Source organism: Mobula hypostoma, chromosome 2, assembly GCF_963921235.1.
Source record: "Mobula hypostoma chromosome 2, sMobHyp1.1, whole genome shotgun sequence".
Lineage (NCBI taxonomy): Eukaryota > Metazoa > Chordata > Chondrichthyes > Myliobatiformes > Myliobatidae > Mobula > Mobula hypostoma.
Window position 1 is genome coordinate 137,946,669 of NC_086098.1, and position 18,055 is coordinate 137,964,723.

An 18,055-nucleotide genomic window follows, 5' to 3' on the forward strand; every position below is an offset into this window, starting at 1 on the left:
TGAGTCCCCGAGACCCCCCAAAACCAACAGAATTCTTAGTCCGAATTATCGCAAAAAGCACTCACCTTTTTCCTTTGGGTGCACCCTTAATTCTGTTAGCCCCGTGAGGGTCCCTGAGGGACCGGGAAGCGTCCCAATCTGCCGTTCCCTTCCTCGCGGGTCTCTATCCAATCCTGTTCGTGACACCAATTTTGTCGTGGTTTCTCATTTCTCACAAACGACAAGGAGACGCAGAAAACTCGTCAAGACGTTTTAAACTTTAATTTGCAAATCAAAGCTGAGACAATCAGAAAGCTAGTAGCTGACTGCCCGTCGAGGTTTGTATACAGCATTTTTATAGCAATTTTCCTATCTTAGCTACATTATCATATCCAGTCAGCCTGTGATTACATATCATCAATATATCCGCTCTCGACTTTCCACTATTGTTTTACTCCCCAACTTAATTATGTCCTAGTTTACATTTTAGACCATATGTCCTCTCATCCCTAACCACAGTTATTTCTTAACTAGTCTTGTGTTGACATACTGCCCCATATTTCATCACCTTACTCGCCATCATTATCTTTCTACTTGGTTTCATTTATTTATACATAGTAAATATAGAAAATACAATGTGTGCATTTGAGTAAATACTGTTGAGTAAATATTGTAATACATTTTCCAATAACAATCTCTGAAGAGTGTTGATAATGGCTGGGGTAAGGCACTGCCCAGAAGAAGGCAATGGCAAAACACTTCTGCAGAAAAATTTGCCAAGGAGAATCATGGTCATGACAGATGGAAGACCATGATTGTTCATTTCATATGACACGACACATAATGGTGATGATGATACATAAACTCAAGAGATTCTACAGTTGCTGGAAATCTTGAGAAGCAAACACAATATGCTGGAAGAACTCAGTAAGCCACATCTATGGAGAGGAAGAAGCAGTCAATGTTTTGGGCTGAGACCCTCCATCAAGGTGCTACCTGACTTGCTGAGTTGCTCTAGTATTCTGTGCATAAGGGCGTTATACATTAGGCTCCACTGCGTCCCTCAGATACTATGTGGCTTTTGAATGACTTTGTTCAATGCCAACAGTGTGAATCAAATGCTGGAATTACTCTCTTAACACCTCACCGCCTCCTGGAGTGTATTTGATATTTCAGTAATATTGTAAATATATTATGTGTTTAAGCATTCTTTGTTTGTTTACACAATTTATTACGGGTTATATGTCAGAAGTATGTGAATGCCAAACGTTATTACATCACCAGGTCATATGTGAGTGCCCCACTGAAAAAACAGAATAAAGAATCTAAGTGGAGAAGTATATCAGCACTTGAGCTTTTCTTTTGGTTAGCCTCTGGAGTTACAAAACATAATACCTTCCACACCCAAATCTTTACAATCAAGATAATGAAAGCAAGCCAGCGTAAGGGAACATCATTATGTTGCAGTTGCAAATCACTCATCATCCTGATTTGGAAGTATACCACTGTTACTTCATAATCATTGGATCATAGATTAGTACCTTCTGGAGTAGTGCAGCTTAAGAAGACAACTCACTACCAACTAGATTATGAAGACACACAGTCCTCTTTTATTGTCATTTAGTAATACATGCATTAAGAAACTACTCAAGGCTAATGAGGGTTGGTTAATAAATGCTGGTGTATTAGTGATGTCCGGTCCCAAAATATGAATTAAAATACATCTAATGTTTTGTGTATTAATGCTCCAAGGTTCCTCTATCCACAGCTTTATTTAGACTTCTAAACGTTTTTTCTTCCTTCATTTAATCTACCTTAACTTCCCAATACTTTTCTTAAAATCCGTACAGCTTATATGAACAGTCTTTCCCCTTATTAATTCCACCTGAAAACATATCATCATTTCAGCTAGGCATGGAGGCCACAGTTTTCCCAAGTTTGCAAAAGACCCAGAACTTGGAGGTGTTGTGACTGTGCTGAGGACAGCATGAGCCTGGAAGGAGATACAGACAGGCCAGTAGGATGGGTGGGTTGGTGAAACAGACGAAATTGAACCCAGGAAAATTCCAAATGTCACATTTTTAGAGGAAGAATGACTAGAGGTGACATAAAAGAGAGGGCACAATTCTAAAAGGGGCAAAAGAACAGTGAGAGCTGGGGACAAGGCACTGCTGTTGAGAGTGCCAGGATAAGAAAACACGTGATGTTTTGGGCTTCACTATCAGAAACACTTAGTGCCAGAGTAAGGAACTGATGATGAGCCTTTATAAAAACACTGGCTCAGCCACAAATGGAGTATTGTACCTGATTCTGCATGTGAAGGATTTAGCGAGGGCTGAACTAAAATTACTTTCATGATGAGAATCCTTGATTAAGTGGGCAAACTGCAGAAGATGGCATTCCTTGGAACAGAGGAGGCTTCAGCAGATGTAGGACAGGTATAGACAGAGAAGCTATTCCCCTTGCCAGAGGAGTCAAGGACCAGGGAACACGAAGGTGAATTGCTAAAGTATCAAAAGTGATGAGAAAAAGAGCAAGCATAGACTCGATGGGTTGAACGGCCTCTGTTGTAGGGAAAAGAATATTGAGGGCTAATAATGAGTAAATAAGGACGTGTTAATGTGGTAACAGGGAACCACAGACAAGGCATAGATGTGGAGACATGGAATGCAGCACTGACAACATCCAAGTTTCAAGAACTTTACTAATAATGTTATAGTGTACACACATTGTTTAATAGAAAATTGGATTAAATAGAACAAACTATGAAGTCACATCATTTGCTGTTTGAAATAACAGGTGATTTATTAAAATCTGGTGCACAGCAGGAGACCAGACAAACCTGATCTACTGAGTTTGAACTTGGCTCAGCTTTTACATTCTCAGTTGATGAGATTACCACTGAAACTACATTTTGATAACAGAATGGTTGCTACAGGAAGACTTAATTAAATAACGGACTAGACCCTGATTACAGAATGAAATGATTATCCACAGGTATAACAGCAAATCCAATTTTATATTGCAACAATGGGTGCACACTATAACATAATTAGTGAAGTTCCTGAAACTTGGATGTTGTTGCTGCTGCATTCCACGTCTCTACACCTAAACTTTGTCTGCAGTTCCCTGTTACTACACTAGCACAATCCTCGTCTTTATTTATTAGTTATTAGCCCTCACTATTCTTTCCCCTACAACAGCCTCCTGCTGTGCTGAAATCGACTGATTTTGCTGCAGAGGTTCCATTGCGAAGTATGTGATGGTTGTAGGGTAGAACTTAAACTGTTGTAGGCCGAATCAAAGGTGATGACAAATCAGCATACAGGAGGGAGATTGAAAATATGGCTGATAGGTGCCACAACAACAACCTCTCACTCAATGTCAGCAGGATCAAGGAGCTGGTTATTGACTTCAGGAGGAAACCATTGATCCATGAGCCAGTCTTCATCGGAGGATCAGAGGAGGAGAGGGTCCGCTACTTCAAATATCTCAGTGTTTTCATTTTAGAAACATAGAAACACAGAAAACCTACAGCACAATACAGGCCCTTCGGCCCACAAAGTTGTGCTGAACATACCCCTACCTTAGAAATTACTAGACCCTATCATATCCTAAGAGGACGTGTCCTAGGTTCAGCATGTAAATACAATTTTGGCAGTGCCTCTACTTCCATAGGAGTTTGCAAAGATTCAGAATGACATCTAAAACTTTGACAAACTTCGATAGATTTGTGGTGGAGAGTATATTGATTGGCTACATCACAGCCTGGCATGGAGATACCAATGCTCTGGAATGGAAAATCCAACAAAAACTAGTGGATACAGCCCAGTCCATCACCAGTAAATTCCTCTCCACCATTGAGTACATTTATATGAAACGCTGTCACAGGAAAGAAGGATCGATCTATCGTCAGGGACCCCCACTGCCCAAATCAAACGCTCTTCTCAGTGCTGCCATTAGAAAGAGGGTACAGGAGCTGCAAGACTCATGCCTGTTCCAGGTCCAGGAACAGTAAGGGGATAACTTCACTTGCCCTATCCCTGAAATGTTCCCACAACCTATAGACTCATTTTGAAGGGCTCGTCATCTCATGTCCTCCATATTTATTGCTCATTTATGTATTATTATCATTATTTCTTTCTTTTTATACTTGAACAGTTTGTTGTCTTTTGCACACTGGCTGAATGGCCAGTTGGTGGGGTCCTTCATTGATTCTATTATAGTTATTATTTCATTATGGATTTATTAAGTATGCCCACGAGAAAATTAATCTCAAGGTTGTATATGGTGACATATATGAATTTTGATAATAAATGTACTTTGAACTTTGAAAGGCTTGATTTTCTGGCAAGACAGTCTTCACCCAAGCAATGCTTAGTAACATTTTAAGCAGCAGACTGGTTCTTGATTCATTTCATAATCCACCTTGGTGGAATTAAAACTTTAGTATTTCCTTGTATGTTGTTTATGAGACAGTGTGTTCTGCATTTACTTACTTTCTTGACTATCATCTCTTTATTGTTCTTGTAGCAAACAGTAGCAAAGACAATAAAAAATAGGAACAATGTTTATATGTAGATCATTTCTTGAGGAGAAAACAAACTAACACATCAAATCATTCCGAATGTTTTAATTATGGAATAGTCTACCCTGTGTGATGTGTCCATTGTGGTTGGCTACAAAAGAGACCTCTGAAAAAATATTAATTGCAATCCTGATAACAATCTCAGAGTAACAACACACACAAAATGCTGGAGGAACTCAGCAGGCCAGGTAGAATCGATAGAAAAAAGTACGTTTTGGGATGAAACCCTTTGGCAGGACAACAATAGCATTTTATTGGACTAATGTGGTCTGGGAACAAGAGTTACAGATACCTCGAAGGCAAGTGGGGAAGTTAAATTCAATTAACTGATTAATTAACTGTCACTGTACATTCTTCTAAATTGGCATGGTAGTGTATTGGTTAGCACAATACTTTACAGTACAAGCGACTCGGGGTCAATTCCCACTGCTATCTGTAAGAAGTTTGTACATTCTCCCGGTGACTGCGTGGGTTTGCTCCGGATGCTCCAGTTTCCTCCCACAGGCCAAAGGCGTACTGAATGGCAGGTGAATTGGTCATTGTCCCATGACCAGGCTCGGATTAAATTGGGGGATTGTTGGGTTGTTGGGTGGCGCAGTTCGAAAAGCCAGAAGGGCCTTTGCTGCAGTGTGTCTCAATAAATAAATAAATTCTAGTGGGCAATATTTATATACTCTCTCCTTTTGTGACAATCACTTTACCATGGAAGTCAGCCTGATAACACTGTGACAAATATATCATTTCTTGGATAAGGAGATCAAAACTGTACACAGTAATCCGCGTGCGTTCAGTGGCCACTTTATTAGGTACACCTGCGCACCAGCGTCTAACCATCGGATCATGTAGCAGCAGCTCAATGCGTAAAACCACGCAGACACGATCAAGAGGTTCAGTTGTGGTTCAGACCGAAGATCAAAATGGAGAAGAAATGTGATCTAAGTGACTTTGACTGTGGAATGATTGCTGGTGCCAGATGGGGTGGTTTCAGTATCTCAGACACTGCTGGGATTTTCATGCGCAACAGCCTCTGGACTTTACAGAAAAGCAAAAATACTCTGTGGACAAAAATGCCTTGTTCACGAGAGAAGTCAGAGGAGGATGGCCAGACTGGTTCAAGCTGACGGTAGCTGAAATGACCACGTGTTACAACAGCGGTGTGCAGAAGAGCATTCCTGAATGCATGACACATTGAACCTCAAAGAGGATGGGCTACAGCAGCAGAAGACAATGAGCATACACTCAGTGGCCACTTTATTAGGTACAGGAGGTAACTGGGAGGACTGCTATGCTTGGGATGAGGGTTGGAGATGGAGGCTTTGTGTAATCCCTGTCGTGATGATCGTCTATCAAAGTAACATTCACTGTAGAATGGGCTTTGCACATGGGGGCTGCGTTGCAAAGCTTGCAGATAATGTCATCTGCCCAGAAGCCTAAGAAAGGGGGCAGAGAGGATTAGTGGGAGGACAAACTCAAGATGGGATCAACAAACAATCTCCTGGAGGAACTCAGCAGGTCAAGCAGCATTTTGGGGTAGGGGGAGGCGGAGGAATAGTCATCATTTCAGATTGTAGGCCTGCATCTGAACCTGTTGCAGGGCCTCACTCAATTCCTTTCCTCCCACAGATGCTGCTGGACCAGCAAAACTCTTCCAGCAGATTGCCGGTTGCTCCAGATTCCAGCATCTGTGGTCTCTCATCTCTCACCAGGCCGCAGTCAGTTGGGACGATGAACAGAGGGAGATGGGATCTGAGGACAACAGCAGCGATCAAATAAAAAGAACTCTGAAAGGTGACATGCTGCAGAGGTGAAGGCCAGAACTTCCTTAACTAACATCCACAGTCTCCAGTCCTTTGGTCTATCTGCCCCAGAAAGAGAGGCCCACACTTTTTACAGGCCTCATATGTACAGAACACAGACATCCCACCTCTCACCACTGACGCCAGGCAGACAATCTCTGAAGAGTATTAATAATGGCTGGGGTTACCCATCTTGTAAAGACACTGCCCAGAAGAAGACAATGGCAAACCGCTTCTGTAGAAAAACCTGCCAAGGGGAACCATGGTCACTCACGTCACATGGCACAGTACATAATGGTGATGATTTCTACCACTTGTGACTGAACTTCACACAGAGTGCTCAGAGTAAAAGTGCCAAAAGGATTGGCAACGAACAAAGAAATAAAAGATAAAGAAATAAAAGATAATCTAAGGAACCAGTGGGATCATTATTCTGAATTTATTGAACTTAAGTGATGTCCAGAAGCTGTCATGCATCAATGATGTGCTCTTCCTCAAGCAACCCCATTTGAATGAAAGCATGAGAGGCTAGAGATGCTGGAATCTAAAACAACACACAAAATGCTGAAGGGCACAATTGATAGCATCCTGACTGGCTGCATCACTGCCTGGTATGGGAACTGTACCTCCCTTAATCGCAGGACTCTGCAGAGAGTGGTGCGGACTGCCCAGTGCATTAGTGAACCTCCCGCTATTCGGGACATTTACAACAACAGGTGCGTAAAAAGGGCCCGGAGGATTATCGTGGGCCCGAGTCACCCCAACTACAAACTGTTCCAGCTGCTACCATCCGGGAAACGGTACCGCAGCATTAAAGCAAGGACTAACAGGCTCCAGGCCATCAGACTGATTAATTCACGCTGACACAATTGTGTTTCTAAGCTATATTGACTGTCCTGTTGTATATCTCACTGTACATACTATTTATTACAAATTACTATAAATTGCACATTGCACATTTAGATGCAAATGTAATGTAAAGATCTGTACTCCTCATGTATGTGAAGGATGTAAGAAATAAAGTCAATTCAATTCAATTCAACTCAGAGTGTCAGGCAACATCCATGGAGGGAAATGGATAGCTGACATTTCAAGTCAAGTTGAGTCAAGTCAAATTTATTGTCATTTAACTATATGCACGTATATAATGTTAATAACCATATAATGTATATAGAAACGAGACGTTTCTTCGAATCAGGATGTAAAGCACAGTAACACACAATAATTGAATTGAATGATCTTTATTGTCATTATACATAGGTGCAATGAAACTCTGTTTGGCTTCCTCTCAGGCAAATAAATAAAGCGTCAGATAAAAACAAGACAGTAATAGAAAAACAGTATTAAATAGATAAGTAGCAGAAAATAAGTTTCAGCAGCACCAGAATATCACAGTAATGCACAAAGTGCCGTTAGTGCAAGTATTTGAGTGCTTGTGTGTGCTCACAGTTTCAGTCATTGTTCAGTGGGAGTGGTGTGATGGAGGCCACAGCTCTGGGATAGAAGCTGTTCCTCAGTTTATTTGTTCTGGTGTTTAGTGTCTTGACCTTTTGCTGAACGTCAGCGGGTCAAACAGGGAGTGGCCGGGGTGTGTGGTGTCTCTGGTTATGCTGATTGCTTTCCTCCTGAGTCTGCTGGAATAGATGGTGTTCAGTCCTGGGAGCTCCATCCTGACAATTCGCTGGGTCGCCTTCACCACGCGATGCGGGTCTTGTCACTCAGCGGCTGTACAGCTGGCATACCACACTGTGGCACTGTTGGTCAGGATGATTTCAATTGTGCTTCTGTAGAAGTTAAGCTGCAGCTTTTGTGGGAGTTTGGCCAGTTTCAGCTTTCTGAGGAAGAAGAGCCTTTGTTGTGCCTTTTTTACAAGCAGTGAGGTGTTGGGGGTCCATGTCAGCTGTTTTGACAACATAACTCCAAGGAACTTTAGGTTTTCCACACTTTCCACTACATCTCCATGTATATGGAGGAGGGTGTGTACTCTGTCCTTTGATCTCCTGAAGTCAGTGATTACCTCTTTTGTTTTAGAAGTGTTAAGGACCAGGTCGTTGTCCTTACACCACTCCATCAGATGATCCATCTCAAGCCTGTAGGCTGTTTCATCCTTGTCCGAGATCAGGACAACCACTGTGGTATTGTCCACAAATTTAATTATGGAGCTGGAGGTGTAGATGGGGATGCAGTCATGTGTGAAGAGTGTGTAGAGCATGGGGCTTAGCACACAGCCCCACGGGGTGCCTATTTTTACGATGAGGGTGGTGGAGGTGTGCTGACCAATTCTGACTTGCTGTGGTCGGTCTGTGAGAAAGTCCATGACCCATGAGCACAGGAAGGAACCAAGGCCAAGAGTGTTCAGTTTGCTGAGCAGTTTATGGGGGATGACTGTGTTAAATGCAGAACTGAAATCCACAAATAACATCCTCACATAAGTGTTTGGTTCCTCTAAGTGAGTCGGAGCAATATGGAGGGCTGTTATGATTGCATCCCCTGTGGAGTGGTTTGCCTGGTAGGCAAACTGGTGTTTGTCCAGATCAGGTGGGATTATAGCCTTATTGTGTGAGAGCACAAGTCTCTCAAAGCACTTCATGGCTATGGGTGTCAGCACAACAGGGCGATAGTTATTCAGGCACTTCACAGCTGGCTTTTTGGGCACTGGGATGATGGTGGAGGTTTTAAGGCATGTTGGAACAACAGCTTGTTGCAGTGAGAGGTTAAATATACTTGTAAACACCTCAGCAAGCTGGTGGGCACATGCCTTCAGTACCCGGCCGGGTACTCTATCTGGGCCAGCTGCCTTACTTGCATTCATTTTCCTCGGGGTGGATCTCACCTGATGTTGCTTAAGGACCAGTGTGGACTCATCGTCAGGTGGGTTAATGAGTGGGGCAGCCTCCTTCCTCTGAGTATCACAGCAGGCAAAGAACTGGTTTGGGACATCAGGCAGTGTGGCGTCATCATCTGGCAGCAGATTATTGGTTTTGTAGTCTGTCAGCACCTTGATGCCTTTCCACATACTGCGGGGGTTGTTGTTATCAAACCGATTTTCATTGCACAATTTGTATTTGCGCTTTGCATCCCTGATGCCCCTGCGGAGATTCCCCTGTGCTTCACTGTAGGCTTGTTTGTCCCCTGACCTGAAGGCTGCATCGCGCTCCCTGTGTAGTGCCCTCACATTGCTGTTAATCCATGGCTTTTGACTGGCAAACACCTAAATTGTCTTTTGTGTTATTACATTTTCTGTGCAAAACTTAATATATCCTTGGTCTGAACCAGCATATTCCCCCTGGTCTGCTCCCTTTGCAAACAAGCCCCAAACTGTGTTGTCAAAACAGTCCTGTAACATTGAGGTGGCTTCCTCAGACCACACATGTGCTGTATTGATAGTTGGTTTTACTCTGCAGATCTGTGGTCTGTAAGCTGGGCTCAGTGTGAGGGAGATATGGTCTGATTGTCCTAGGTGTGCAGTTGGGGTCGCTTTGAATGCTCCTGGAATATTTGTGTAGACTTGGTCTAGTATGTTATTTTCTCGTGTCGGGAAGTTCACATTTTTGTAAAATTTGGGCATGACCAGTTTAAGATCTGTGTGATTGAAGTCCCCTGCTACAATGATCACTCCATCCGGGTGAGCCATGAGCTGTTTGTTGGCGCTATCATGTAGCTTTTCCAATGCTAACTTAGCTTTAGCTTGTGGGGGAATGTATACAGCCATAATTATTATCGTCATCATATTATTATTAACTTATGAAGATACGGATAAAATCTACAAATGAATCACCCATAAAAAGAATTTCAGGGTGTATATTGTATACAACTCTCTGACATTAAATGTACCTATTGAACCTATTGAAATAACAAACTAAAGTGCATTAATTTCAAATATTGGGAAGTACAGAACAGACTAACCAGTGATACTTCAAATATGATGCAGCCGGGAAGCCTAATGGCCTGGGGAAAGAAACTGTTTCACATCTTGATCGTTCTTGTTTTTATTATCGTGGTCTCCTGCCTGATGTAGAAGGTCAAAGAGGATGCTGGATGGATGGGTGGGATCCTTAATAATACTAAGGGCCCTGCATATGCAGCGCTCCTGATAAATGTCTTCGATGGATGGTAAGGAGACCCCTCTGATCCTCTCGGCTGTTCTCACAGTCCTTTGTAGGGACTTCTGGTCAACTGCTCCCAGACCAGATGGAGATGCAACTTGTCAGACCACTCTCAATGGTGCTCCTGCAAAACTCAGTTAAGGTGGGGTGGGGTGGGAGTCTCACTTGCCTCACTCTTCTTAGGAAGTGGAGGCACTGCTGTGCTTTCTTGTTCAGGGAAGTGATATTAAGGAACCAGGTGAGGTCATCCGTGATGTGAACTCTCAGCAACTTGGTGCACTGAACTCTCTCTGCGGAGGAGCCATGTATTCACAGAGGGGATGGTTTGTCTGCACCTTCCTGAAGTCCACAATGATTTCCTTTGTCTCCTCCACGTTCAGACTTAGGTTGTTCTTCTCACGCCAATCTACCAGTTGCTCCACTTCCTCTCTATACTCTGTCTCATCATTGTTCCTGACAAGGCCAATCACTATTGTGTCATCTGCAAACTTGATGGCACAGTGTGAGCTGGATCCTGTGACACAGTCATGTGTCAGCAGTGTGAACAGCACTGGGCTAAGCACACAGTTTTGTGGAGCCTCAGTGCTCAGTGTAGTGGGACGAGAGACGTTGCTGTCCACACGGACTGACTGTGGCCTTACTGTTAAGAAGTCCAGTATCCAATTGCATTTCCCCACCAGTTTCTGGGGTATGATGGTGTTGAATGCTGAACTGAAGTCTATAAACAGCAGACAAGAGAAATTCTGCAAATGCTGGAAATCCAAGCAACACACACAAAATGCTGGAGGAACTCAGCAGGCCAGGCAGCATCAATAGAAAAAAGTACAGTCGACGTTTCGGTCCAAAACCTTTCTAAGTTCCTGCCGAAGGGTCTTGGCCCAAAACGTCGACTGTACTTCTTTCCATAGATGCTGCCTGGCCTGCTGAGTTCCTCCAGCATTTTGTGTCTGTTGCTTTATAAACAGCAGTCTGGCATATGAGACCCCATTTTCCAGGTGGGAGAGGATAGAGGCTATTGCAACACCAGTGAATCGATCCGAGAGATAAGCGAACTGGAAAGGGTCCAGTGTAGCTGAGAGAAAGGCCTTTTAGTTCCAGACTCTTCATTTGGACAGCTGTCAGCATCTGTAAATTGGTTTATTTTTGTCATAGGCACCAAGGTACAGTAAGAAACATTGATTTAAATACCATCCATTTTTATCATTTCATCACGTCAGTACATTGAGGTAACACAAAGGAAAATAATAACAGAATTCAGAATAAAGTGTTATACTTATTGAGAAAGTGCTGTGCAGGCAGACAATAAGGTAGAAGATAATGATGAGGTAGATTGTGAAATAAAGCATCCATGTTGCATTGTGAGCAAAGTCACTGGTGAGATGCAGTTGCTAGATATGAAGCAGTCTTATTCTTGACAAAATGAGACACAGCAATCATCATATTGAGACCTTTTCAGAGGAGGAGGACAATGTAACGCCCTGGTTCACATCTTTACTGTTATGCTGTAGGTATTTCATTTAGCAGCTCTGTAAGAGCAGTCTGTTCTGCTTTCAGCCTGTCTGGGTTATTGCTGAAGATAAGGGATGATGTGGAATGTGTGCCATCCAATTAGTGGGAGGTTTTCTTGGTGAGAGACAATAAGGTTGGTCTTGGGCTTTTGTTCGGTGGGAGATGGAGAGGGGAGGCGCTGGGGAGAACTGGTCATAGCATACAATCTGGTGGGAGACCCGTTTGTTTGAGATGGATTGCGAGCGACGTTCGGAAGGTGGTGTGTGCTTTCACGTTGACTGAGGGCCCAGCAGGTGAGTGACAGAGAAGTTCAAGATGAGCGCCAACTTGTGCACATTTGACAGTTTTATTAGAATGGGCCCTTTTATTTTTGTTATTCTTTACTCATCCTTTAGTTAAGTTAAGATTCATAAATATAATTCCTTTAATTATATGCCGTGTATTGTCTGTTATCTCATGGCACTAATTTGTGACAGGGCAGTGAATTACACAGCATCCATACAAACCGGGGTTTGGGGTGGGACGAACCGTCTCAATCTCACGAGTTTGGTGGGACTTGAAATTGTCTTCCCTAGACTTACACAGCCAAAGAAACCAGGGTGTTCCACAATATTACATGACATCTTATATGCCAAAGATCAAAGGACAATTTTATATTTACTGTGTATCTACAATGCTTCCTTTGAATTACATATTAACTTTCACACCTCCTTCTTCGCACCCACACTACAGACACCCAAAACGAATGTTAAATCAACGTCGTCCGGTTTTCCAATTGACCATGTCTTACAGCTCTTGGAACCTACTGTCCAGAGCTGCATTTAAAATTTAATCTATGGTCCACATTCAGATCTAAAGATTGGTTGCTGAAGTTAATATTTTTCTATACTCCCTAAATCCAGAATATGCTCTAGTTGTTGTCTTATTACTCATGTTCCAAAGAAGCTCTGTTGTAAAAGGGCAATGAAGATGAACTAGTGCAGCATCCTGTACAGATAAATAGATTGTATCCTGAAAGAGGAAGTGGTAAGTGTAATACAGATCTATAACATTAATTTCCATGTATCTTATGACGCAGGTCTGTATCAGTTTATCACTCTGACAAGATTGTGAATGTGAAATTCATGGCCCGGCAGGAAGTCATTCACTCTGATCAGTCAGCGTCTGCAAAGAGGCCAAACTGGTCTAATCCCACATTTTAGTTCTTGGCCCTAATGTTTGGAGATTGCAGTGTATCTAGATTATAGGAACATCTGGACACTGGGTGCAAAATACTCCAAGGCATCAGGAAATTAATTAGGCACACATTGGATTAAAATTAGCTAAACTTTAATCAACTAAGCCAGAAAAGGGAATGATTTGCATGGATCTTACAAGACACTAGCATTGTCTCTGGGATGAATGGCTTCCTTTTGTAACACTCTGTGATCATAGGAATATGTGTGAAAAACAAATGTAGTGGTGATCCACTATCATCAAAATGACCCTGCCCTGTTTGAAAACTCTTGTAAGTCAGGACCCTTCCTTAGTGTGTCCATGAAACATGATTATTCCTATTCCCTCATGTTGGGCTTTATTTTTGTCTACAATGGATTTCCATTTTCTTTGCCCTAGTTATGTTTTCTTATATAAAATTGTGTATAATTTATGTTTCTGTGAATGGTGCTGATATGATGTTGTGAGCTTGTGATACCACTGCAATATTCATTGCCCCTGTGCGTACATGTACTTGTGCCTACGACAATAACTCGACTTTGACTTCTCCTTTTGAAGTGATATGTTCATTCACTGTGTAACAACACATAGCAACAGCTAATTAAGAAGTTCCTACGATGTGTGGAACTTCAGAGAGTGTTGATTCTGCTGGAGAGTTACACATAGACTGCCAGATACAGTAGATGAAATCAAGGTAAGAAGTGTGGATCCTGAATATTTTTGGAAGAAGTATTCCGAATGAAACTGAAGGACAAACAACCAGCCCTGCTGCAAAGGGTACCTTTAGGAACAGATTTACCAGCTCCATCAAAATGACCACTGTGTGATGGCTGGCTACAATTAAAAGTTCAATGTACATAGATATGAGGCTTTTGAAATTTAGCACTAAAGCTTTTTGAATACACAACTAGTTTCAGTACACATTGGCAAAATGTTAAGAACAGTTAGCAACTTCAAATACCTTGGTGTTATCATTTCAGAGGGCCTGTCGTGGGTCCTGAACACAATTACAATTACAAAGAAAGCACTACTTCCTTAGGATTTTGTGGAGATTGGCATGACATCGAAAACTTTGACAAACTTCTATCAGTGTGTGGTGGAGAGTAAATTTACTTTCTGCATCACAGCCTGGTATGGAAACACCAATGTCCTTGAATGGAAAATCCTACAAAACGCAGTGAATTGAATTGAATTGACTTTATTTCTTACATCTCTCACACACATGAGGAGTAAAAATCTTTATGTTATGTCTCCGTCTAAATGTGCATATGGCCCAGCTCATCATAGGTAAAGCCCATCGAACCACTGAGCGCATCTACATGAAATGTTGTGGCAGGAAAGCAACCTTCGTCATCCTGGACCCCCACCACCCAGGACAAGCTCTCTTCTCACTCCTGCCAGGAACTGGAGCCTCAGGACTCACACCACCAGGTTCAAGAACAGTCCTGACGAAGGGTTCCGGCCTGAAACGTCGACCGATCTTTTCCACGGATGCTGCCCAAACTGCTGAGCTTCTCCAGCTTGTTGTGAGTGTTGCTCAAGAACAGTCACTACCCCTCAGCCATCGGGCTCTTGAACCAAAGGGGATAACTTCACTCAACTTCACTTGCCCCATCATTGAAATGTTCCCACAATGACTGACTCATTTTCAAGGACTCTTCATCTCATATTCTCTATATTTATTGCTTATCTATCTATCTATCTATCTATTTATTTATTATCTCTTCTCTTTGTATTTGCATTGCTTGTTGTCTTCTGTACTCTGGTTGAACACCCTGGTTGGGCGGTCTTTCATTGATTCTGCTATGGTTATTATTCTGTAGATTTACTGAGTATGCTCATAAGAAAATAAATCTCAGGGTTGCCTATGGACATACATGTACTTTGTTAATAAAATTTACTTTGTACTTTGCTGCCACCATGCATTTGTACAGGGTATTACAAGTCTCAGACAGGGACGTATACCCCCATTGAGCACAGTGAAGATTTTGCAAGTCTCAATAAGATATCCCCTCATTCTTCCAACTCTAGTTATAAATTTCTGGTCAATATATAACTAGAGTTTCAAAAAATGAGGGGAGACCTTATTGAGACTTACTCTTCTCACATGACAAGCCTACCATCCTTGGAATCAATCTAATAAATCTTCACCGCATTCTCCCTGTGGGAAGTACATAATTTCTTAAGGAGGACAAGACTGTATTCAACGCTCCCAGGTTTAATTTCACCATCACCCTATACAATTGCTGTAAAACATTCTAATTCCTGCAATCATGATCTATCTTAATAAATGCTAAAATACCTTTTGCTCTCCTTGTTGCCCTTCCAAGTCGTGTACAAACACATCAAGATCTCTTTAAACAACAGTAACACCCAGTCTCTCACCATTTAATAAATACACTGATTTTCTATTATGTTCACTGAAGAAGACATTGCACAAATGGGAAAAGAGTATCTCTAATACATATTTTGTTTGGACCTGTTTTGAAATAGCACTCAATTTCACTTGATAGTCAATCTACAAGAAGGAACAACAAACTGAGGACTGCTGACAAATTGCTACTTCTGGCAGCCTTACAATGTTCCATTAAATGTTATCTATTTTCATTGCTATTGTTAATGTTTTTAGTTTAATGTTATTAACCCTGTTGCCAACTGATTGGACAATGCAGATTCTGCAAGTCAGGTATTTGTGACCTTGGTCAAAACTTCTGGAACTTATATCACAAAGTAAATGCAGTATCACTGAAATATCAACAGTTAACATAAAAACAGAGAAGCAGGAGATGGCCACCTAGACCCTTGTGTTTGCTCCACTATTTAATAAAAGATTGATTCCCTGTAGTAACACTATAAACTCTGTCTCTCAATGTCTAAACCAAAAGTCAACTCTCTAATTTTTTATCTGAAAACATTAACCGTGGATGTTGCTGGAAGACTAGACTTTACCGTATTTTCCTGATTGTCCTTGAACTGTGTGACTTGATAAGGTATTTCAGAAGGTACGTACTTCAGCACATTGCTTTGGATTTAGGGTCAGAGGTCCTCTCCTAGAAGACACTGATGAGCATTTACTACAAGCCATTCATTTCACATTCACTGGCTTTCTCTTAGGTAATCCTGGACCAGAGGTCCATGAGGCAGTACTCATCGGAGGATCAGAGGTGGAGAGGTTCAATTACTTCAAATTCCTGGGTGTCACTATCTCAGAGGACCTATCCTGAACCTATAATATAAGTGTAATTGCAAAGAAAGCACGACAGCGCCTCTACTTCCTGAGCAGTCCATGGAAATTTGGCATGTCTTCAAAATCCTTGGCAAATTTCTATAGTTGCCCGGTGGAAAGTGTGCATTACAGCCTGGTATGGGAACATCAAAGCCTTTGAAAACCACTTCAAAAGGTAGTGGACTCAGCTCAGTACATTACAGGTAAAGCCCTCCCAACCATTGAGCACAACTCTATGAAACCTTCTCATAGAAAAGCAGCATCCATCATCAAAGATCCTTACCATCTACGTCATGCTCTCTTCTCGCTGCTGCCATCAGGTAGAAGGTACAAGCGCCTCAGGACGCAGACCACAAGTTCAAGAACAGTTACTACCGCTCTTGAACAAAAGACGATCACTACACTCATCTATTTCTGGTGTTCCCACAACCAATGATCTCACTTTAAGGACTCTTTATCTTGTTATTTCATGCTCTCATTATTTATTACTATTTATTTACATTTGCATTTGCACGGTGTGTTGTTCATTGATCCTGTTTACAGTTACTATTCTATAGATATGCTGAATATGCCTGCAGGAAAAAGAATCTCAGGATTGTATATGGTGGCATGTATCTACTCTGATAATAAATTTTATTTTGAATTTTGAATCCTTGGGGTAGAGAATGTCTTGCTTTTCAAGCTAATTCTGGCTGATCAAGTCAGGGTGGGCGACCAAGGACTCTACCTTAGGTGTGGAGGTTGGATGGGTTGTGTTAGGCTTCCCTGAACAGCTGGCAAAGGCTCAAGTTTCTCAATGTCATCCCCAATGTTAAATCTCCATTTTGATTGGTCACCAAATAAGGATTCCCACAATTTGGTGAAGATAATATTTTTTTTCAAGGAGGCTTTCAGAATAACTCCACCTTTGTCATGTGTTTTTTTTTAACTGCCCATTATGTCGCTGGCATTCAGGGCAGCCACAAAGTTCCTTCATCTCTGTCTGTCCTCAGCCACTCAGAAGCAGAAGGATTTTTCATTGCTGTTTCTGTAGCAGTTCTGTTTCACCAGTCAGGGTTGTTAGCCCTGAGCTGAATCTCCAAACATAAAGGATCAATGGACTACTCTTGGTCTGGCCTCTACCCTTTGACCTGTTTGGCATGGGTGACCCTACCAAGAGCCAAAGGACAAAGTCCTGACTCCAGCCGATGTAGCTCTCTGGGTCACTGAGGCTGGCAAGCCCCCAAACTACAACAGGTTGGGGTCCTCTTGGAGGACTTCATCACGTAGCAGTGCACAAATGGTAGTTTGGAAGTGTGGTGTCAAACACTGAATGGAGTGCCCAGTCCAATAACACAGGCTGTGTGCAATTAAAGTCTTGGTGTTGGGGACGTCACTATCTGCCACTTCACTTAGAGGAGCAATAGTCCCACCTCCCTCAGCGCTCTGAGATGCCTGCTGTATGTAGTCCATGCTTCAGAAGCATAGAGGAGGACAGGGATCACTGACGCCTGGTAGACCATGAGAGTTGTGCTTGGTTTGATCTTGGAACTTGGACAGCTGAAGGTTCTGCTGACACACTGGTGAATTAGCTTCATCAATGTCTGACTTTGCTGAGACGTGACTTCCAAAGCACAAAGGCTAGTCCACGTTCTCA

The 18,055-nt window shown here is 42.2% G+C and overlaps 1 long non-coding RNA gene across 1 annotated transcript in view; it reads left to right on the top strand.

The window, feature by feature from the left end:
* LOC134359537 (uncharacterized) overlaps positions 1-16,986 on the top strand; it is a 53,120-nt gene extending 36,134 nt beyond the window's left edge. The window contains exon 3 of the long non-coding RNA XR_010021135.1: positions 16,308-16,986. This is a non-coding gene — a long non-coding RNA (uncharacterized LOC134359537). The remainder of the gene's footprint in view (positions 1-16,307) is intronic.
* Positions 16,987-18,055: the final 1,069 nt, after the last annotated feature.